Source organism: Capricornis sumatraensis, chromosome 13 (genome assembly GCF_032405125.1).
Source record: "Capricornis sumatraensis isolate serow.1 chromosome 13, serow.2, whole genome shotgun sequence".
In the NCBI taxonomy this organism is placed as follows: domain Eukaryota; kingdom Metazoa; phylum Chordata; class Mammalia; order Artiodactyla; family Bovidae; genus Capricornis; species Capricornis sumatraensis.
The window spans coordinates 33,280,950-33,305,268 of record NC_091081.1 but is presented as its reverse complement, the minus strand read 5'-3'; positions in this window follow the sequence as shown (position 1 = coordinate 33,305,268).

Here is a 24,319-nt window from a genome sequence, read left to right as displayed (position 1 = left end):
CTGCTGCTGCTGCTGCTGCTGCTGCTAAGTCACTTCAGTCGTGTCTGACTCTGTGTGATCCCATAGGTGGCAGCCCACCAGGCTCCCTCGTCCCTCGGATTCTCTAGGCAAGAACACTGGAGTGGGTTGCCATTTCCTTCTCCAATGCATGAAAATGAAAAGTGAAAGTGAAGTCGCTCAGTCGTGTCCGACTCTTAGCTACCCCATGGACTATAGTCTACCAGGCTCCTCTGTCCATGGGATTTTCCAGGCAAGAGTACTGGAGTGGGATACCATTGCCTTCTCCCAATAGTATCTAGACACAGTCATAATAGAAAATGAGAATATTTTCTCATTTAGTTGAAATATGAGTTTAGTTCTCATTTAGTTCTCATTTAGCTTAGAAAGTTTTCAACCCTTTCTTCTTCCTTCACAAGAATTTTAAGATAGGCAACATTACTACATCACTACCCAGGCTTTGAGAGACAATCTGATATCACAAAAGAGTGAGAAAGTCTTGACCGTCCACATGTTGCTGAAAGGACACGACAGAAACCAAGTATCTTGGACCTGGCAGTCAAAACTGAGGTTGCTACAACTAGGTTGGGAACTCACATATCTTTTTAGCAGCTCCAGATATACTGTGAATAAAACAATTAATATTCCCTTCTTTTCATGTCCTCAGCCATCCTTATATATTTCTTTTTCAACTCAAAGAGTCATACGTCAACAAGACCTCAATGAACCCATCAGAATTATGTGATGGGGCTACAAGGTAGCATTTCCTATTCATGCACTGTTTTGAATTTCTTCATTCTTTCATCTTAATGGGAGACTAAATTTCCAATTATATGATACAGTATTGGGTTTTCTGAATTGATGACTAGAATAATATTGGGATATTTAAAGATATACTCCAAGCTCTCCCCCTGCAACTCAGTCAGTATTTATCAAGAAATATTGATGCATTTTCAGTTCCTTTCTACTACAAAGGCTTTTGTATATTCTCTGAGGGGCTTCTCGGGCATCACTGGAAAGAAGTGAAGGAATGGTGATTATGCAAAGAGGAGTAAAATAGCATTACTTAAATAATTCACCTTTATGTCATGTAACCACACTAGCACAAAGGAAGACACAGAGAACAAAGCCCTGGATGACACTTCCACCAGTTCGGGAGAATTTAATCTCAGATTTCTGCCAAAGCCTTTTATCTTTTCCCTCCCCCACCCTTTTCCCCCAAGTGACCCAATTTAATGCTACACAATCAGGTTAACTCAGCAGGAGATACAAAAGGGGAAAAAACAGATTACTGCCTTCAGATAGAGAAAGCCTAAGAGTTAAAGTTGAAAACTTGAGGGAAATTACCTTAAAGTGAGGGAAAAATTAAGGAATGTTAGAAATAACTGAAAGTCAGAACATCTACTTTTCTTTTTGGATCAAGGAAGAACACATATCTGTTACATTTTTTGTGGTATCTACATATACAACATTTGAATTAATTACTAGTTACCCATGCTGCACTAATAACTTTGAACACAAATTGAGAGCTTAGTATTTGTCCCACCATACTTAGCATTTTAAATGGATTAAGGAACTAAATCCTCACACACCAAAAAAAAAAAAACACTTATCCCACCTTCCATTGCAGAAATTAGAAAAGTGAATTTAAGCAAGGTGCCCACAGCTAGAGGAGCCCACAGTATTCAACTTCTGAGCTTTGGCCTTTAAAATCTTTACCATTCTTTTCCCCATTTCTACAAACCACTGTTTTCAAAGAATGATCCATGGACCTTGCCCATCAGAATTACTTAGAACTATTGCTAAAAATAATTTTCTGATACCCATCCTATGCCAACCAAATCAGAAACCATGGGAAAGTGAACCCAGAAATCTGCATTTTTAAAAACTCCCCAGGTATTTCCAAAACACTTTAAAATATATAAAAGTCTGCAGTACTATGGAGACAGTATTTAGTAGACCTCAGAAGCACAGGCACTGAAACCAGGAAACTGGTTCAAATCTGCACTCTGCCACTCACTAATTCTGTGACTTGAACAAGTACCTCAGTTTCTCTGTGGTTCATTTTCAATGTATGTATTATTTAATTAATTTAACGGGCATCTGCCTATTCACGGCTACAGTCCTGCACAGTGAATTCCTTTTACACACTTATAGAATTCATCAAAGGGTGAATGATCTAAATGACAGATAATACTAAAATAATTAATGTTCGATTTTGGATGTGCTATATTTGAATATTAATTTGATATTCTATTAACGGAGACAATACAATAAGCAAAACAAAAACAAGTGGTGCCACATTGTGAAAATTTAATTTTGAAAATACAAGGAAATGATCTGGTTTATTCTCCTTGATTCTCTCTGAAATATATTTCTTCCTCTGCCTTACCCCTCATAGCATGCAAGCCATAACACGCTAGCACAGTCTCATTTCTCTTACACTGACATTCCTTTATGCCATCTCATTTCTGCTACAGAACTTCTGGTGAGATCGAGATTAAACGTAGAGAAACAGGATGGAAAGAAGAGACAGATAAGAATTCAAAAGAAATATTTGGGTAGCAAATTACTTCAATGTATACAATGAATATCGAGTTTAAAGAGTCTATTAAAGCAATCCTTATCTAAAATAAGCTTAGCTATAATAATATGGAAGGTAAGATTTGCCACAAAATACAGATAATCAGTCAGGAGATAACATGTAGTACTGATTGTCAAATAACTCCAAATCAGATCCTTTTCAGTACTAGAAAAGTCAGCCAGCCTGTCTGAGGTTGAATTTTGAAGGCTGTAAAGGGGAAAAAGCAATGAAGATATTTAACTATTCAATGCTTGAAAAAATAATATTTACTGGATAGTGCTAGAAGAATGTTTTCCCCAAATAACATTTATCCTTAAAAAGAAAAGTCAAGCGTGGGCTCAAATTCAGCAGATTCACAAAGAACACACTTTGACAATTTTAAGGATCCTCAGATTGTCTAACAGTACTGCATAGCTCTTCAACAAAGCTGCTCATTTCAAATAATTAAAACAGAAAAGTCTTGAGAGGACAGGAACTGAAGCAAAGAGCTTTGCTTCTGCATCTATTGAATGAATTACCACAGACAAGAACTTTGCAGAGCCTGACACAGATATCTGCTTTCATCAGAATGATGTGTGGTCACCAAAATGTTAAGTTCCACAAGAACAGGAATGACTTCTATTTACTCTTATGCAGTTACCTTTGAGACCAGTGGTTAGTGCAGAAAAGGAATTCAATAACTGTTAAATTACTGAATTAATACCATAGGTCATGGACACTTGCAGTTGTCCTTAAACAAAGTTGAAAACATGAACTCTTTAGGTGTCAGTATAGATAACATTTCCCCCCTTTAACAAACTTCACACCTGAAAGGTTGTAAGGGAAATTAGAAATTATTACAATCGGGTTTGATCCCTGGGCTGAGAAGATCCCCTGGAGGAGGGTATGGCAACACATTTCAGTATTCTTGTCTGGAGAATCCCATGGACAGGGGCACCTGGCGGGCTACAGTCCATAGGGTTGCAGAGTCAGACACAACTGAAGTGACTTAGCACACACTTGATTTAGTTCAGTCACTTTCTCCAGAAAAGGCATACAAATGACCAACAGTATACAAAAAACTAATGGACGTCAAGGAAATAAAAACCAAAACCACAATGAGGTATCAACTCACACCTGTTTGGTGGTCACTATCGAAACAAAACAAGAAGAAAAATGATAAGCATTGGCAAGAATAAGGAGAAGAGGGAACACTGGCATAGAACTGTTGAAGGGAATGTAAGTTGAAACAGCCCCAAGAAGTTCCTCAAAAAATTAAACAGCACTACCATTTGACCCAGGAATCTCACTTCTAGGTATTTATACAAAGGAACTATAATGAAGACCTCATTATATTTTTCAGGGGGATATTTTCACTCCCATGTTCATTTCAGTATTTTTCACAATAGCCAATATATGGGAAAGACCTAAATGTCCATCAATAGTTGAATAGATGAAGAAAATATTGTACATATACATGATGGAATATTATTCAGCCTTAAAAAAGAAGGAAATTCTGCATTTGTGATAACATGGACAGACCTGGAAGACAGTAGATTAAGTGAAAATATGCCAGACATAGAAAGACAAATACTATATGAATTCTAAAATAGTCAAGCTTACAGAAGCAAAGAATAGACTGCTGGTTGCAAGGGGCTGTTGGGAAGGGGAACTACAGAGGTAAAAGCCAAAGGGTACAAAGTTTTAGTCATACAAGTAAATAAGTTCTTGAGATCTACCATACAACATAGTACCTATAGCTAACAATACTACATCATACTCTTAAAATGTGCTAATAGTGTAGATATTAAGTGTTCTTAACACACACATACACACATAGAGAGACATAATAACAAAAAGGGGGGCAGGAGGAAACGTTGGAAGATGATGAAAATGTCTATAACCTTGATGGTGGTGATGGTTTCAAGGATGTGAACCCATTCCCAAACTCACTGAGTTATAACATTAAATATGTATAGCTTTTTGTGTCAGGTATACTTCAATATGGACTTCCCTGGTGGCTCAGATGGTAAAGCATCTGCCTCCAATGCGGGAGACCCGGGTTCAATCCCTGGGTTGGGAAGATCCCCTGGAGAAGGAAACGGCAACCCACTCCAGTATTCTTGCCTGGAAAATCCCTTGGATGGCTTCCCCCATAATTCCACAGTAAAGAATCCACCTACAATGCAGGAGATGCAAGAGACGTGGGTTTTATCCCTGGGTTCGGAAAATCCACCAGAGGAGGGCATGGCAATCCACTCTAGTATTCTTGCCTAGAGAATCCCACAGACAGAGGAGCCTGGCAGGCTACGGTCCACAGAGTCGCAAAGAGTCAGACACAACTGAGCAACTAACACTAATACACACCCAACTAATACAATCATCTATATGGTACTGTACAGTAAAAAGTTTATAATACTTTTCACCCAAATAATATGTAAAAAGCAAATAAACACCAAAAAATGAAGAAAACATTTTTAATCTTCAGTATAATACAGTACGTTGAAAAGTACAGTAGTACCAGCTATATCATCACTGCTTTTAGGATTGCTTCCAGACATCCTAGGCTTGAAATAAAAGTACTGTTCAACTGTACTCTATTCAGTACTATAAAGTACATAAAAGACAACCACTTGTAGAGGATTCACACACATGACAATGTACACTAGACACATGAGCTAGCTTAAATGATTGGACGTGCAAACGCACATTCACATCTTTGAAAATTCACAACCTGAAGGTTTGCATGTATGGGACATACTGTAGTTCAGTCACAAGTGAACATCTAAACCTGCAGTTGAATGTGTGTAATTGAAATTTCTCCAATTAAAAAAAAAAAATGTGCATAGGGGTTTGGATAGTTTTGGACCTCACTGCCTTTGAGAATAATTAATTGCAGTGATCTTGTTGGCCGTGAGAAAACACCCTAAGTTTCCCAGTAAGCTATGTGACTGAAACAAAATAGACATGACATTGTGACTAAGGACCCTATGGTTTTTAAATTTTTTTTTCTAATTTCGCCCACTCTGACCTCTTCTCATCCCTTAGCTAATTTTTGGCCCACTCTGAAGAGGAAGGTAATTAAACAAGTAAAGAAGCTTGTGGAATAATCCCCCTGCCACCAGAGGTCCCTAAGAAGAAGTAAGTGAGTCTCCCAATAAAATAACCTGAAATTGCAGGTGCAGCTGGAAACCATTCTGCCACAGGACAGGATGAACCACTAACCTGAGCACCCGTTTCCCCATGCAGAAGCACCTTCCTCTCCATTTACTCAGTGCTCCATTTAAGCGTAATTATAAAACCGGACCTTACGGACCGTCAGGAAGCCTCCATTTTTCCAGTGTAACATAAAGATCTCGGGGAGTGCATCTTTAACAAAGCACCATTGTTATTTGCCTAAAATGCATGACAATAAAGCACTTTGCATCTGTGCTGAAAGATTTGCTTTAAGGTTTATTTACTTGTGGATGGATAGAAGGGTTTTGTAGCATCCTTATTCAGAACAGCCTTGGAATACAAATGAGAGGAAGTGGGAGAAAGGGGAGTCAGCCTGAGCAGTGCTTCCCTGGAGCTGCTAACTTCACTTCCTGCTGCTGAACAAGGGCACAGGCTAAACTAATCAAGCAAGGGCCAAGAGGTTGTGGTTTGGAGCTAAAACTCATATTCTGATTTAATCCTAACCCTGTAATGCCAAAACAAAGCTGAAACTGCAGAACTAGGGGAGCATACAGTATACATGAGACTGAATGCTGCATTAGTCTTTTGAAAATTCCCTCCTGAAAAAGAACAAAGAAGATGAAAGAGGACTCAGGTTTAGAACCGCGGCAGGTGCCTGGACGTGCCAAACAAAGCCCTCCTCCTTGAATGTTAGTTTCGAAATGACATTGTAGCTAAACTGACTCCTGGGTCTCCCTGATGGAAATGTGAATGTGAAGAGGATGCAATGTTTGTAGTTTTTTTAAGAATGAAAAACCACAGCAATCTAGGCTTTGTCCAAAACCACAAGCTGTTCTGTTTGGCCATCAGAGCACCTCCTGCTCCAGGTTTATCATGGTTGCTGAACAAATGCACAGACTGCGGCTGAATGAAGAGGCAGTTGAGCCTCAACCGCTTACAACTGGGCTAGAAAGCTTTGAGATAGGCCCCGGGCTAGGAGCTGTTATCTTTATTGTGCAGAATGACTGAGATTAGACTTCTGGATCACTGGGCTGGGGTAATACTTTTGCAGAGAAGCAAATGGTGCTGTCGGCAGGCATGGAGGAAAAGAAGTCTCAGGAGCTTAAATGTTGGATATGAGACAATGGAGGAGCAGGGAAAGGGGATGCTTGTCAAGTGATGCAGATAATAGAGAAAGATAAGCCTTAGATCATAAATCGGCTCGCAGCTACCACCTATGGCTTTGAAAGGGCTCCTGCATTTCTTACTGTATAGCTCATTAATGAGTCGGCAGTCATTACAGGTGGTATAGAGAGAACATAATTTACATATTAAGTAGTTAAACAAGGATTCCTCAGCATTCTGATTCTGAAATGCATGGCTTTCAAGGGCACTATTCAGGCTCCTGTCAACACACTCAAGTTTTCTTCTGTCTATAAAAAGGGTGCTTGTTAAAAGTCATGATTTCAGTACAATTGCACAGGCTGTTTCTCAGAGTCAACCCAGTGACTCCTCGTCTGAAATGGAGGTGGGAAATTTTCCAACATGAATGATTATTTGCACTGACATTCTGATGAAGTTAATGGACACAATTTACATGAAGGGCCATATTTAAGAGCTCTCTTTAGGGGTGGGTATGAATAATATTAACTTTTTTAATGCAAAACCATAAACAATCCATTAATTTTATTATCAACATAAATAAAATTTTATTATTAGAATTCTTCTATTTTGAGCATGTTTATGGCTATGAGGACAGCTGGATGACTTTTCAAGCTCCACATCTTTCTGCTGTGGGTTGTCATGAAGAACAACTGTGGGCCTCCAGCAGAGTGCGAAGAAGCCAGGTGGTGGGGGAAGAGTTTATTAGTAACCCTCATTGGGCCTATGGCTGCACAGTTAAGGTAGTAGGTAGGTCTGGCCTGTAAAGAAATGCTTTCCTAAAACAGCAAGTTCTAATAAAAAACTTCTGGGCACATGGCAGAACAGAGTGGTATAAAATAACTAGTGGTTCTCTGTGGGAGGAACCAGTTCAACAAGTCCTCCCCTCTTTCCAAAGCAGATTTATGCCACCATCTGGGAGCTCAGTGGACTTCCTGAGGAGTAGAAAAGTGCAAAAAACTATGCCATGAGAGTGATATCCAGGAGCCCTGTTTAGGACCATATTGGAGGATTTTTAAATACATTTACTTTTCTAATTATTAAAACAAGCTATTACATTAAAGCAATACTTATTCAGATTGTGACAATAGAGGGCAAAATTACATGTGATTCTAACTCACAACCACTGTTAGTTTCTTGGTACATGCATGCTATGCATGCTAAGTAGCTTCAGTCATTTCCAACTCTTTGAAACCCTAAGGACTGTAGTCCGCCAGGCTCCTCTGTCCATGGGATTCTCCAGGTAAGAATACTGGAGTGGGTTGCCATGCCCTCCTCCAGGGGATCTTCCTGACCCAGGGATCAAACCCACATCTCTTATGTCTCCTGCATTGGCAGGCAGGTTTTTTACCACTAGCACCACCTAGGAAGCCCAGTCTCTTGGTGCTTACTTGCAAGTATTTTTATTCCTTCTTTACTTAGAATGATCTCTCATCATTATTTATTCTTCCAGGACCACTGAGGAAATGATAAACACTATTCTAGTTTCAATGGAAAGTGTAGAGGGTATAATAACAGATTTGGTTAAATAAACAAGATCAAAAGAACTTTTGGGTGTTTGGGGAATTTTCCACATGTGTAACTATTATGTATTCATCATTATGATCATGAGATTAGTTAATACTAGATGATTGTTTAGAGGTCATTAACTGTAAGCTACACATGAGGCAGAACTCAGTAAATATTTTCACCTATTAGTTGGAATCTCACCAGAGTCTATTCTATTCCCTGAACACATGTGATTGGTTATTACCCAACATTAATCTCTCAGTTCCTGTATCCATTTGCAGGGGGGGGAATGCCTTTTCCACTTCTGTGCTCTAATGTTGGCATTACCTACCCACACTCTGCCTCCACATTCATTTAAACCACTGTATACTGAAAGCTCAGTCAAGCCCTGTCCTAGGCACCAAGTCTATCAACACAAATAAGAATCATCATCTCCTCCCCTTTCTCTGCATTTTAGAAACACTATCAATTTGAATATGATTGAAGAAACAGGATCTTAGGCTGGTTTTAAGGATTGATGAATTTCTTCTTTTGATTTCAGGAATTTAACTATCTAAATTGTAACTGACGATACATTGCTGTGGAGATATGAAAGCAAGTAAGCTCACACTATGGTTATTGCATCCTTAGGATCTGAAAGAGTAATTTGACCTCTGACTCACTTGTGTGACCTGTGGTACACCCAGAAAGTAATTTGTCCTATTGAAGCTTTGTTGTGTCATGAAGGTACCTGCCTATTTAACTCTGATGGAGTCAAAGCTGGTGGCATTATCATTTGGGTCGACCTGGATCAAATACCTATGTCAGTACCTCAAGGAATTCTTCTATTTAGGACATCACAAAGGAAACAGAGGGATTGATTTAGATTAGTTGGATCCCAATGTACTGAAAGTTCTACCTGATTGACCATAAAATTAACTTCAGCATTAAAATAAATACATGACTATAAAATCTAGCATCAGTTCTTAAGGGGGTCAAGTTCTTCCTAGCCACTTGGATGCTTCTGATGAGAAAAGTGGTGGGGCAAGATTTACTTGTATTCTTAGCTCGGCATAAGAACCAGCAAGAAATTTAAAACCATGCCATGGGACTTCTCATAGTCCCATGCCCAAATATAAACGGTTTACCCAATAAAAACTCCTTGCCAGGACTTACCTGAACTTCACTAGTTAAGACTCTGTACTCCCAATACAGGGTACATGGTTCTTTCCTGGTCAGGGAACCAGGATCCTGCATGCTGAATGGCGTGGAAAACAAAACAAAACACAACAAAACACCTCCTTGCCAGAACAGTTTTTCTAACAGAACATTCTATTTTTTTGTTTCAGAAATTAGCAAATCTCTAAGTTGTGAGAAACAGAATAATATTGTAATATTGTAAGAGAAACACTATATAGTAGGCATAGTTAATATGAACCTTACAAAGCTTAGAGTTTAAAGAATTTTTCTGAAGTCACACAGCTGGGAATGGGTCCAACTGTATTTCAAAACTAGGTCTATGTGACACTGATATCCTTTTTCTAACATTTTTAAGAAGAAACAACAGGCCACAAATAGTGTCACTTAGGTTAAGTCCATGTCACCAAACTAAGAAAATACCTAACCTAACTGCAGTTTCAGCATCTCCCAGGGATGTGATCTTAAACACTCAGTCTGGAATCTCCTGGTCAGCACTAGACAAGTAATCTACCTGATAGACCCCTGTAATCTCCCAAGGAAGGTGCCCTTGCTGAAACAATTCATTCTGTGCTAGTAACTTCCTTGTTCCTTCTCCTTCTGCTTATAAAATCTCCCACATTGTACAGTTTAAGAGCTTTTAACAGTTTTGTAGATGGACGCTGCCTAATTCATGAATCATTGAGTGAAGCCAATAAAATCTTCAAAAAGTATTCAACTGAATTTTGTTCTTAATGATATCAAATTGCCTGAAAGAAAGCAGCTTCCTTTCCTTAATCCTATATCATTCCATGTTGTGAAAGTCTTGTTTCTTTATTCATGCTACAATTTTTTTTAGCACCTCTCTGCCAAATGTTGTGATTAGTATTAAAATCATTGCTTAACAATATTTGTAGGTAAATAGCTTCATGGCTGCCATTAGCCAAACTAATATTTTAATAAATTTATTTGTGAAATATTCTGGCATAATACATTAGCTAATATAATAGACAAATTTATCTAGATTTAACATAGGCTAATATCACTGTGGTGTTGGAGAAGACTCTTGAAAGTCCCTTGGGCTGCAAGGAGATCCAACCAGTCCATTCTAAAGGAGATCAGCCCTGGGATTTCTTTGGTAGGAATGATGCTAAAGCTGAAGCTCCAGTACTTTGGACACCTCATGCGAAGAGCTGACTCATTAGAAAAGACTCTGATGCTGGGAGGGATTGGGGGCAGGAGGAGAAGGGGACGACAGAGGATAAGATGGCTGGATGGCATCACTGACTCAATGGACGCGAGTCTGAGTGAACTCTGGGAGTTGGTGATGGACAGGGAGGCCTGACGTGCTGCAATTCATGGGGTTGCAAAGAGTCGGACACGACTGAATGACTGAACTGAACTGAATACCACACCATAACAATTTTCTCGTTTGTTAAGAAACAGAATCTTGTGGCTCCTCAACCTCCACCCTCAGAATTAGCCACTACCTACAAGTCGGTGTGTATGACATGTATACATCATGTTTTTATACTTTCATTTATGTTTTTATACTTTCATTACATAGATATATGTATTTAAAGGTCTAGTTTTTCCTGTTCTTCATGGTATGAACCTTAGGGAGTTCTAATCCATTCTAACTCTCTAACCCTTTCTGCAAATACTGTTCATCAGTTCCACCTCTGTGAAGAAATAATGAGTGACTATTTGCTGAATTCTACAAACATTATTGTCTCTCTATAGTGGGCACAACGAAATCAGAGATGGCTATGAGACTGGATTTATAGAATGGGTGTTGGGAATAGAAAGAGTGAGTAAGAAAGAAGGTTATAGAAGACTAACAGCTCCTTGGTTTGGCTTTTGTTTCATGATGCCACTGACTGAGACAGGAGAATTGCTGAAATAGCACAGATTTTCAGGGTTTGGTAGATCTTGAATGTGAGATGACAGTGAGGCTTTCAGCTAAAAATAGTTGAACTCTGTGTGTGTGTATGTGTGTGTGTGTGCGTGTGTGTGTGTGTATGTGTGTGCGGTATGGTGTGGTGTGTAGGGATCATAAATTTAATTCATATTACAACTTGAATGAACATATAAAACGCACTATTCTTCTTTGGTCTGTATTTCAACTGGACTTAATCACAAGTCTCATTTACTAAAGGAAGTTATAGGAGTCATTAAATGGCCGGTCTGATTTCATGTGTTTTCCAACAACTAACTTAATTAGTCCTTGAAATTAACTGTCTAGATTTTGTTATTGCCAGTTGCCCCTCCCAAGACCCATTTACTATGACATCATGGATGTAGGAGAGGAATGTTCATGTGACTTCATGGCAGGAAAATGAACAGTCTTCAAATCCACCTGGTGTTTTCTGGATCTTCATGGTATGGACAATAAAAAGTCAGTCAACTGTCCTGGGAGGTATGGTTGACCAATTCTTGTATATTTATACTTCCTGTTGACATCTATAATTTTTGCAAACCATTTCTTGTCTGGTCCATCTATTGGTTTAGTCACAGTCTGATGGCCCCTCTCTGCTAACATAATCTCCTTGTTACTTCACGGTTGCATATGCCTCTAGGTCATGTCCTCGTTCTCCATCAGGCCATTCACGCCCAGAGTGATCCACTCCCAGCCTCTGCTGTGGACCCACAAGAGCAGCCCCAGGGGCATACCCTGACTCTCAACTTGGTGCTTATACCAAGAGAGGCTTAGCAGGAAAAAGAAAGACTCTACCCTGCTCCATCGTGAGGCTCTGCCTGCCTGTGTTGAGACCATGAAACTGCTGTTGGACCTCTACCTTACATGGTAGTTTCCTCCCAGAGTTCCTAACAGCTATAGGGTAAGTCTATCTGCCCTGGTTGATTTCTCTTTTATTTAAAGCCTGGGGTTAGGAGACCAAAACACACATCCGATAACCTTTTTTACTTCCTCCCTTTTGCTCTTCTTTGCTTAACAAATTTATTACACCAAGGGAAAACTCAGTGATTTGACTCCTTTACATTTAATGTTTAAATGGGAGACTAAATAAATTAGCAAAACTACTCTTTCTACATATTACTGGACTTTCAAGCCCATTTTCATACCAGCATTTTTTTTTTTTTTCTCAACAGGCCACAAGAAAGTAGACTCTCTCCCCATTCACAAATGGAAATAATATGGAGAAGATCAGTATATAAGAACGATTCCCATTATCAAAGAATGGCTTCAGCATGATAAAAATGGCAGAGTAAAGTTCATGCCTTAATGGTAAAAATCGAAATGTCTTAGTTTAATATTGTACAATATCATCTTTATTGCATGTAGGTTTGGAATCAAGACTGATAAGCAGTAATTGATGGAGCCTATGAGAGTTGGACATGACTTAGTGACTGAACAACAATAAGAGAGATTAAAGAGTGTAAGAGGGGAAAAGCCAAAGGCTGAGGCGCACAAACATCTGAGCAGTAAATGGCAGGAGAGAGGCCAAATAAAAGCAAAAAGTTGAAGGAAAAGAATGAGAAGTGAAAATTTTCTCAAGGTCAACAGTGCTACATGCCTCACAAGGTCAAGTAAGGTCATAAGATCAGTCCACTACATCCAAAAATTAAGAGATCATTTGAAGGTTTAGCAAGAATAGTTCTAGTAAAGTGATGCAGTCAGAAAATATTTAATAGAGGAAAGGAATCAAAGAGAAGGGGAAAAGTTAGTAGAGTGAATGCTTTTAAGAAAATTAGTTGTTCAGGGGGAGAATAAATGTAGTATATAAGAGAACATAAGCAGAGTTTCAGGAATGTTGTTAACAAGGAAAACTGTCAAGATAGATGAAGGTATAGTGCAGTAATAAACAAACTCAAAACTCTGAAGTTATATATTTTCCTGTTATGACACGCCCAGTGCTTATATTTTTATTACAGTCACTTGAGGGCCAGGAAAAGTGGAGGCTTTATCACCTTGGCCTTAGGAGCTTCCAGCCATCAGTGAAACTCATCACTTGTTATTAGCCAAAGCTTATCATATGGCTAGTGGTGGTTATGGAATTCCAGTTGAGCTATTTCAAATCCTGAAAGATGATGCTGTCAAAGTGCTGCACTCAATATGCCAGCAAATTTGGAAAACTCAGTAGTGGCCACAGGGCTGGAAAAGGTCAGTTTTCATTCCAGTCCCAAAGAAAGGCAATGCAAAAGAATGCTCAAACTACCAAACAATTGCACTCATCTCACATGTTAGTAAAGTAATGCTCAAAATTCTCCAAACCAGGCTTCAACAATATGTGAACTGTGAACTCCCTGATGTTCAAGCTGGTTTTAGAAAAGGCAGAGGAACCAGAGATCAAATTGCCAACATCCACTGGATCATGGAAAAAGCAAGAGAGTTCCAGAAAAACATCTATTTCTGCTTATTGACTATGCCAAAGCCTTTGACTGTGTGGATCACAATACACTGTGGAACATTCTGAAAGAAATGGGAATACCAGACCACCTGACCTGCCTCTTGAGAAATCTGTATGCAGGTCAGGAAGCAACAGTTAGAACTGGACATGGAACAACAGACTGGTTCCAAATAGGAAAAGGAGTATGTCAAGGCTGTATATTGTCACCCTGCTTATTTAACTTCTATGAAGAGTACATCATGAGAAACGCTGGACTGGAAGAAGCACAAGCTGGAATCAAGATTGCTGGGAGAAATATCAATAACCTCAGATATGCAGATGACACCACCCTTATGGCAGAATGTGAAGAAGAACTAAAAAGCCTCTTGATGAAAGTGAAAGAGGAGAGTGAAAAAGTTGGCTTAAAGCTCAACATTCAGAAAACGAAGATCATGGCATCCGGTCCCATCACTTCATGGGAGATAGATGGGGAAACAGCAGAAACAGTGTCAGACTTTATTTTTGGGGGCTCCAAAATCACTGCAGATGGTGATTGCAGCCATGAAATTAAAAGATGCTTACTCCTTGGAAGAAAAGTTATGACCAACCTAGATAGTATATTCAAAAGCAGAGACATTACTTTGCTGACTAAGGTCCGTCTAGTCAAGGCTATGGTTTTTCCAGTGGTCATGTATGGATGTGAGAGTTGGACTGTGAAGAAGGCTGAGTGCTGAAGAATTCATGCTTTTGAACTGTGGTGTTGGAGAAGACTCTTGAGGGTCCCTTGGACTGTAAGGATCCAACCAGTCCATTCTGAAGGAGATCAACCCTGGGATTTCTTTGGAAGGAATGATGCTAAAGCTGAAACTCCAGTACTTTGGCCACCTCATGTGAAGAGTTGACTCACTGGAAAAGACTCTGATGCTGGGAGGGATTGGGGGCAGGAGGAGAAGGAGACAACCGAGGATGAGATGGCTGGATGGCATCATGGACTCAATGTGCATGAGTCTGAGTGAACTCCGGGAGTTGGTGATGAACAGGGAGGCCTGGCGTGCTGCGATTCATGGGGTCGCAAAGAGTCGGACACGACTGAGAGACTGAACTGAACCAAACTGAATCATATGGCCATATATAACTTCAAAGGGAACAAGGAAATGCAACCATATATAATGTAAATGAACAAGAATATCACTGTTTGTGAATACGTTTACTGACTACCATGGGCAAGAGCCACTTACTCATACCACAAGTCAATCACTAGGGAGGGAGAAGGCGAGGTTGCAGACAGACCAGAGAAAGGAATTAATTGAAAGAATATGGTCTTAGAGGAGAATGTAGAGCATGAGCTGATGGAAGAGTTTTTGTGGAAAGACTACCTGTCCTTAGAGACGGGCAGGAAGGAAGTGAGGTTGGCTGTGGATGACACTGCTCAAAGATTGCAGAAAAAATTTCTGGCTCACAGCATAAGTCAAGAAGTTTTCAGTAGGAATGTTTAAATTTTCACTAACCTGAGTGATTGTCATATTTTCTCCAGCAGTGAGAGTGAAGGAGGGATGATTCAAGATGGCTGGATCGTTCAGCATTTGGAGTTTTGCAGGCCAGGTACAACAGTCGGTTGAGAGGATGACAGTGTTAAGGGTATTGGCAGGAAAAAAGGCTGAAGGGGTAAACCAGGAAAGTAGCTCATCAACTGGGAGAAAATAAAGCACTGACCAAGTTCTTTCTCCTAATGAAAATTATGACTTCTTAGACTCCCTGATAAAGCAAGTCTCTTGAAAATATAATGACAACTGTTTATAGGAGTCCAATTAAATCAAGTAAGATTTGTGTCCTCTCTTTGGTAAACCTCCCAGAAGAGACTTCCAACAGAACTACTCTGCCACTGGAAGTTACTACTAGGGAGGTGGCTAATAAATCTAGCCCTTTTGATGAACATATCAATGTGTTATGGGAGCCTAATATATTTTATCCAGAAAGAAAAGATGGGTTCTAGCAAATTTGGTTTGCAATTCTGAAGACATAAATCACTTCAAGAATGATCATTAGGACTAAGGACACCAACATAATAGAAAGTCTAGGAATTATTTAAGAGAAACCTTAAATTCTTGATTCTAATTTTTTACTAGAACCAAGGAATAAATATAAATTTGGATTTTTTTTAGAATTCTCCCTTTTGAGATAAATTTTGGATCAGAGGACACTACATGTATAAATATTTACTTCCCTGGTTTAAAATTTTCAGATAGAGCCAGCTATTGAAAAGCTATCAAATCTAGCTAGCATACTGACATCCAACCACTTTACATTTACATAGCCAAGAATGTAAGGATGATTTCTGTAGAGAAAGTTGGAGAGTTGAAAAGATTTTATGCTCTTACTCCACCATTTTTTTTCCTTCAGTCACAGATTATTTCCCTTGCTGCTTCAATTCCGAATTCAACTTGAATTGGATACACATTTTACTATCTTGTATCTCTTAAATTAGAAGAAGTATTATATCTGGTGATAAAAAAAAAATAGATCAGAAAAAGCACTGTATAAAAAGGGCAACTTGGTCTGATGCTAAAAACTTCAACCAAAAATGTAATCTGTGCTTTAGTTATTGCCAATAAGAACTGGACCAAGTCCAGAAGGAGGTAGTTTTAATCAATTGTTTTTAGGAGGAGAGTCTATAACCTACTGGCTTGAAAATCTTCTAACAGTAAGTTTTGTAGAGATATAGCACACTTGCCAAAACTGCATTACCGCTTCAAACCATCACAAATTACACTGCACTTTAGGTTTTATTACCAAGTAAGACAGCACACAAATTCATTTCCATGTCTGTTGCCAATTTAAATGAATGGCTGGCTCCTGCCAGCTCAGGAAGACACCGGAGGAAATGTTGCACAGATCATTGGCACGTGGAATAAATGATAGCAGGCCCTTTGGTCATTTAATCTCAGAGCAAAATTTATATTTTATGTAGGCTTTAAAAATGTAATGTAAATTATGCTGTATAAGGGTAATAATTCAGAAAAGCAGCCATATTAAATGTTCAAAAAAGCCTACTATGTACTCGGAACCATTCTGGATGCTGTAGATAATATAGAATTAAATGATATATACTCCATTCTCAGAGCTTCCTCTACAATTGGTCAAAGTAAAGTACACACCAGAAAATAAGTAAGATACTATGTGATTAAATTACTTGGTATATCAAATGCTATAGGAATTCAAAGAAAAGGAAGAACAGTAAAAAGCTAGAATAGTCATGTGAGGCAATGTCTTAAATCTCTGAGAGAAGAAAAATGAGTATTCCAAGCAAATAAATAACATAAGAAACAGCAAGCATTTGGGATTTGGGATTCATAGGATTCATTTGACTAAAGGAAGTTTGATTTCTGGAGGACCACTGGAAATACTGAACATGGCCAAAGCACGGAAGAACTTAACAGCATAGCGGAGGTGTTGCATGTTGAGTTACGATGTGTTGCCTTTTATTATGTGGTTTCTTCCCCCATGTCTGATCTTGAACAGCCCTATTATCAGGGAGAGGTCCTAATTCACTTGTGATCTACCTGGGCTAGGCGTACTATTGTACCAGGTTGAGCTGAGCTAGAAATAAAATCAGTTTGGAGACTAAAAAGCAGCTTAGAGGAGAATGAGTGGGAAATAGTCAAGAGCGTTGGAAAATGAAGACTCCCAAGTCCCTTGAGAAAGTGGGGAGAAAGGCCAAGACAGAGGCTAAAATGAGGAGGAGAGAAAAGGAAAGAAGGAATTGATTTTTTTAAGAAAAAGAAAATTAAAGGTCAGAGGATAAAGACCAGAAGGATCAGGAAGCTTGAGAAATAACATGTGAAGTATACAAACAGATAACAGCAAAAGATAAATAAATAAAACTCAGAGAAAGTGGGAAAGAAAAATAAAATAAACTTTAGGGAGATGGCACAGCAATCAGGTATCAAAATAGTAAGAGAAGGAAAAACAGCAAGAGCCTAAGGAAAATATCATGACATGACAGTGAGAAATAATACAAGATGAAAAGGAGGAGGCTGTAAGGAACAGGGAAAGGATGAAAACTGGATAAATGAGCAGAGGGAATATCAAGACATCATAGGTTAATATATTCAAGAAGAGAAGGTGGGGGAGAAAAATAAATAACTGCAGGGAAACAGAAAACATTCAACACTGCTTCTGCTCCCTTATCCTTCCCTTGAATGATCATCATTAATCTCACACCACAGGTGAGCCCCACCAGGTCCCACTCCTGCCACTCCAAGTCAGACTCCTGCCCAGGTCCCACTCCCCAAAAGACATCTTAGGGGTGTTAGATAATTCTAAGGCTTTACAGTCAGACTCCAAAACTTCAATTATAGCATGTTGCCATTCAGCAATTTTTCCACTCATTTTCATTTAACTTGCTATTGTCTTCCCCATAAGTACAAGTTTCTCAACTTTCTCTCCCAACAAGCCCTCAAAACCACTCTCCAAAACCATTCTGCCTTTTTACTGCATTTCCTCCACTTTTCTTTTTCTTGACTGAGATTTCTCTTCATCTTCAACCAATTTCTTCTCTCACCCACGCTTCTTCTGAAAAAAAAAAAAGAAAGAAAAGGCAGAAGGGAGAGAGGGAGGGATGGAAAGAGAGGGAGGGGAAGAGAAAAGAAAAGAAAGAAAATATTCCATTCTCTCTGATGTTACTCCTTGCAAGACCTGGACCTCCCCCACAGTCTTTGTTGGATCTAATAGCCCTGCCTCCTTAAATGCACAACCTTTCTTTAACGTCTTTCTTCCAGAAACTTCTGCCTTACTTGAAACTTCTTCATTTGCTCTTCAAGACTTGGCTGTCTGGCCCCTTCTTCCATAAGAGCATTAACACTTTTAACCATCATTTAAAGGACTGCACCTCCTTCCTGAAAGTCTTGCCTTTTTCCTTTACATCAGCATTCCTAGGTGCAGAATTCCTAATTTGGAAGTTAACTGGTAAATAAGATAGAAAAGGAGTTTATTAAATAGGTTAGCGAGTGGCTGGCAGAATTGTTAGAAAGGATGGAGAATCAGGTTTCAGGCCAGAGATGCCAGAAACAGACCCCAAATCAAACTTTAACAGCCTCAGGCTAGCGTTGCTCTGGTCATGGCCTCTACTGAGGCCATGCACTACAGTTTGGATTCCAGTCAGAATGTAACTGCACCAATCCTATTACAAGAACTATCTCCAGGATCAATGCCACTGCCAACCAGGGACTAAGTCTTCCAGCCGCTGCTGCTGCTGCTGCTAAGTCACTTCAGTCGTGTTCAATTCTGTGCGACCCCTAGACGGCAGCCCGCCAGGCTCCGCCATCCCTGGGATTCTCTAGGCAAGAATACTGGAGTGGGTTGCCATTTCCTTCTACAATTCATGAAAGTGAAAAGTGAAAGTGAAGTCATTCAGTCGTGTCCAACTCTTAGCAACCCCGTGTACTGTAGCCTACCAGGCTCCTCGGTCCATGGGATTCTCCGGGCAAGAGTACTAGAGTGGGTTGCCATTTCCTCCTCCATTCCAGCCACTAGTCTCTGCAAAACTCTAACGCCTTTGCTTCCCTCTTTGCCAGAAAAATGAATGCGTACAAACTTTTTCTTCCACATTGTTTCTTTCAGAACTGAAATCTCACATAAATAGTTAATTAGTGAAGCCCAATAACTACTCAGCGCATATTTGTTGAGTGAAAGAAGGAAAAATATAAATAATATGAACCATAAATTAGAATCATAATCATTAACTCCTTATACACAGAGCAGTTTCTTTCTTCTTGGCCTCCATTTGAATTGCAGTCACACCCAGAACCCAACATGTCTATGCTTCCATTACTGCTATGTACTTCCAAGATAAGTAAAGAAAATTCTACCAGCTACCAACTGGCACACATAGATTGGAATTTGTTTTTTAAACTGACGCCCAAGTCAGCTTCCTCCTTGCTGCACCCATATGTTACCCCATATGCTATGCTTGTTTCATTTTAGAGGCTATTGTGCCTGCCTCATCTTTGCTTCCAGAACATCTATACCTACACAGTAGTAATTCCTGCAGTCACAGACATTTGAAAAGTCCTATAATAGTGAAATGATGGTTTTTAAAATTTGCATACGTCATATCCTATCATGGCTTATGTTTTCCTTAATATATATTCTATGTTAGCATCAAACCAATGCACTAAAAACTCATTAATTCAAGTCCCATTCATTTTAAACCCACCCACTAATGATTTCTTGTTTCTGCTTATGTTGTTTTCCTCTCACCTAGAATTCCCTTTTCATTCAGCTGAAATTCATGTTTATCAGCTTCCTCCAAACTGAATTGAAGATTACGTATTCCAAAAACCTTATTCAATTAAACCCATCTGATTCTGATCACTTTAGGTTTCTATGAAAAACCTGAAGAACTATCAGAACTCATGGCTTCTGTTCTTGACATGTCCAATTTTGAGCATGATGCTTTTATTGGCTTTATGTCATTTCCTATATGTATGTATCCTCCCCAACTAGGGGACAGCTTTGAGTAAGAAAGGGCTGTAACTTTTACTTATATATCCCCTACCCCAGAGCTTACCTCTGAACTATGTATGGGTGATGTAGGTGCCCAGAACATGCTTCCAGAGGGAAGGAATAAACTCAGGGTAAAGGAAAAAAATGCAAAATGCAATTCATTCGCTTGATAATCATTTCAAACCTTAATCTTACCACTGCTAGAAGTATGCCATGAGGAACTAACAACATCTTCCAATGTCATCTTCAGAGATGACGAGAAATGATGAAGCCACCTATGCAGCAGGCAACAGCTAAATTATTTAACAGAAAAACTACGTGGAGGGATCAGCACTGAATTCCTGTATGACAGGAAACTTACTGCATATCTTGATGAACTGTCATACCCAAGTTACTAAGAGAACAAGATACAGACTATTTCATTTCATAAATACAAATAAACAATGTATTCACTTTGGAAGACAAATATTTTAAAAGCTAAAGTTTTTATAAATTATCTAATTGGTAGTTTTTCTTTATATGTAATTGGTAACTTTTCTTTAAAACAAACTCTAAAAATGACAAATGCATGAGACAATATGAAATTTTAACTCTGAGAAGACATTTGATGATTTCAAGAATTTTTTTATCAATTTGGGGGACTGTGATAAGAGTATTAACATTTTATTTAGGCAAGAGTACTTATCTTTGAGAAATAAATACTGAAATATTCATGGATGAAATAATATCTGTGATTTACTTCAAAATCATTAAAAATTGTTTTACATAAATTTGTTTATTATAAAGCTTATAAAGTAGCTGCTGTTTTGCTGATTTTACAGATGAGGAGATAGGTTTAGAAAGGTTAAGTTTCTTGCCTAAAGTCGTACACTGACAAAGCAAAAATCCAAACAGAACTATTTGATAGCAAAGCCCATATTTATAACCACTATACCACACTGCCTGTTTTAATGCAACCCCCAAATAAGATATTCCTTTGTTGCAGAAGAAAACTTTTATTGTGGAATCCACAATTTGATACCATGACCTTTCTATTAAAAGATACTCGTGGGAATGCAATTTATTTTAGAAGACAAAATATCCAACAAATATATGTCATTCATAACTGATATCACAAAGGAATGAAGTCAAATACATTATTATTCACACAGTAAATTGAATAAAAATTATTCAAATATAAATAATTTGAATATTTGTATATAAATATATAAAATCTTATTTGAAAGATTTCTGACTTCGGTCTATCATTTCACTGTTTCCCATATCCATTCAGCTAGTGAACACATATTGCTTAGAAAATGATTAAAGAATCAATTCAATTAAGCAAATATTTAGTAACTTTTTATATTTCAAGGCATGTGTGTGAACCTAAAAGTCTACTGTATGGGTTACATATTGCCTTTCCCTCCTCTTATACCTCCCAAAGAGCTTAGAATCTAGTTACTGAGAAAGACTATAAAAATGACCATAAAACAAAGTGTAATAAATGCAGTGAGAAAACAGCAAAGTGCTACTGGAGATCAAAAGACTACTTTGAGTAAAAGTAATTATGAAAGCTTCATGGATGAGAAAACATTTGAGATTAGTAAGATTTCAACATTGTATTAGTGAAGGTGTAGACTGAGCTTCTCTAATATAGACACCTCAAAATATAGGGGCTTAAAATAAAATTGTTATTTCTCTCTCTTAAGAGTCCAAATAAGGGTCCAAGGTTAACAGGGCAACTGCACCATCTTAGTTCTTGAAATCCATGGTTACTCCAGTCTTTGCCAGTTTCAGTCAATGAGAAGGAGAAAAGAGAAGTCCGCAGCAAACAACTTTTTTTAAGTGGTAAGTTCAAAGTCCCAAAAAGGGAAATGCCAAAGTATGTTAAAACTACCAGACAGTTGCATGCATTTCACATGTTAGCAAGGTAATGCTCAAAATCCTTCAAGCTAGGCTTCAATATTACGTGAACCATGAACTTCCAGATGTACAAGCTGGATTTAAAAAAGGCAGAGGAACCAGAGATCAAACTGTCAACATCCATTGGATCATAGAAAAAGCAAGAGAATTCCAGAATAAAACATCTGCTTCATAGACTACTTTAAAGCTTTTGACTGTGTGGCTGACAACAAACTGTAGAAAGTTCTTAAAGAGATGGGAATACCAGAACACCTTACCTGCCTCCTGAGAAACCTATATGCAGGTCAAGAAGCAACAATTAGAATCAGACATGGGATAATGGACTGGTTCCAAATTGGAAAGGAGTACATCAAGGCTGTACATTGTTGCCCTGCTTATTTAACCTATATGCACAGTACATCATGTGAGATGCCAGGCTGGATGAAACACATGCTGGAATCCAGATTTCTGGGAGAAATATCAATAGCCTCTGATATGCAGATGACACCATCTTTATGGCAGAAATTGAAGAGGAACTAAAGAGTCTCTCGATGGAAGTGAAAGAGGGGAGTGAAAAACTCAACATTCAAAATACAAAGATCAAAAGATCATGGCATCTGGTCCCATCACTTCATGGCAAATAGATGGGGAAACAATGGGTACAGTGACAGGTTTTATTTTCTTGGGCTCCAAAATCATGGCGGACAGTGACTGCAGCCATGAAATTAAAAAATGCTTGCTCCTTGGAAGGAAAGCTACAACAAACCTAGACAGCACTTTAAAAAGCAAAGAAATCAGTTTTCTGACAAAGGTCTATATAGTCAAAGGTATGGTTTTTCCAGTAGGTATGTACAGATGTGTGAGTTGGATCATAAAGATGGCTAAGAGACAAAGAATTTATGTTTTCAAATTGCAATGCTGGAGAAGGCACTTGAGAGTCCCTTGGACAACAAGGAGATCAAACCATTCAATCCTAAAGGAAATCAACCCTGAATATTCACTGGAAGGACTGATGCTAAAGCTGAAGCTCCAGTCCTTTAGCCACATGATGCGAAGAGCTGACTCATTTGAAAAGACCTTGATGCTGGAAAAGATCAAAGGCAGTAGGAGAAGGGGACAACAGAGGATGAGATGGTTGGATGGCATCACCGACTCGATGGACATGAGTTTGAGTAAACTCTGGGCGTTGGTTATAGACAGGGAGGCCTGGCGAGCTGCAGTCCGTGGTGTCGCAAAGAGTCAGACACAACTGAGAGACTGAACTGAACTGAACTGATGGTCTTTAGCCCTCGATGGGATTCTCCAGGCAAGAATACTGGTGTGGTGCAGTAGTTTGCCATTTCCTTTTCTAGGGGATCTTCCCAACCCAGGGATCAAACCCTGGGTCTCCTGCAGCTCCTACATTGGCAGGCAGATTCTTTACCACTGAGTTATCAGGGAAGCTCACGTGTGTGTTTACACACATACAATTCAGTCTTTACAAAGAAGTTAAATCTTATCATTTTTGACAACATGGATAAATCTGGAGTGCATTATGCTAAGTGAAATAAACCAGACATAGAAAGACAAATACTGTATTGTATCACTTATATGTGGAATCTTAAAAAAGTAAAAGTCACAGAAACAGAGTAAAATGGTGGTTGAAAGAGACTGGGAAATAAGGAGATGTTGGTCAAATGTATAAACTTTCCGTTATAAGATGAATAAGTTCTGAGGATCTAATATACAGCATGGTGACTATCAGGAGTATGGGATTAACAGATACACACTACTATATATAAAACAGATGAACAACAAGAATTTACTGTATAGTACAGGGAACTATATATCCAAAATCTTCTAGTAACCTATAATGGAAAAAAATCTGAAAAATATTATTTATATATATATATATATATATATATACACACACACACATACTATACACCCAAAACACTTTGTTGTATACCTGAAACCAACATATAATTATAAATCAAATATGCTTCAATAAAAAATTCTGTATTGTATACTTGAAGCCTGTTAAGAGCAAAGATCTTAAGCA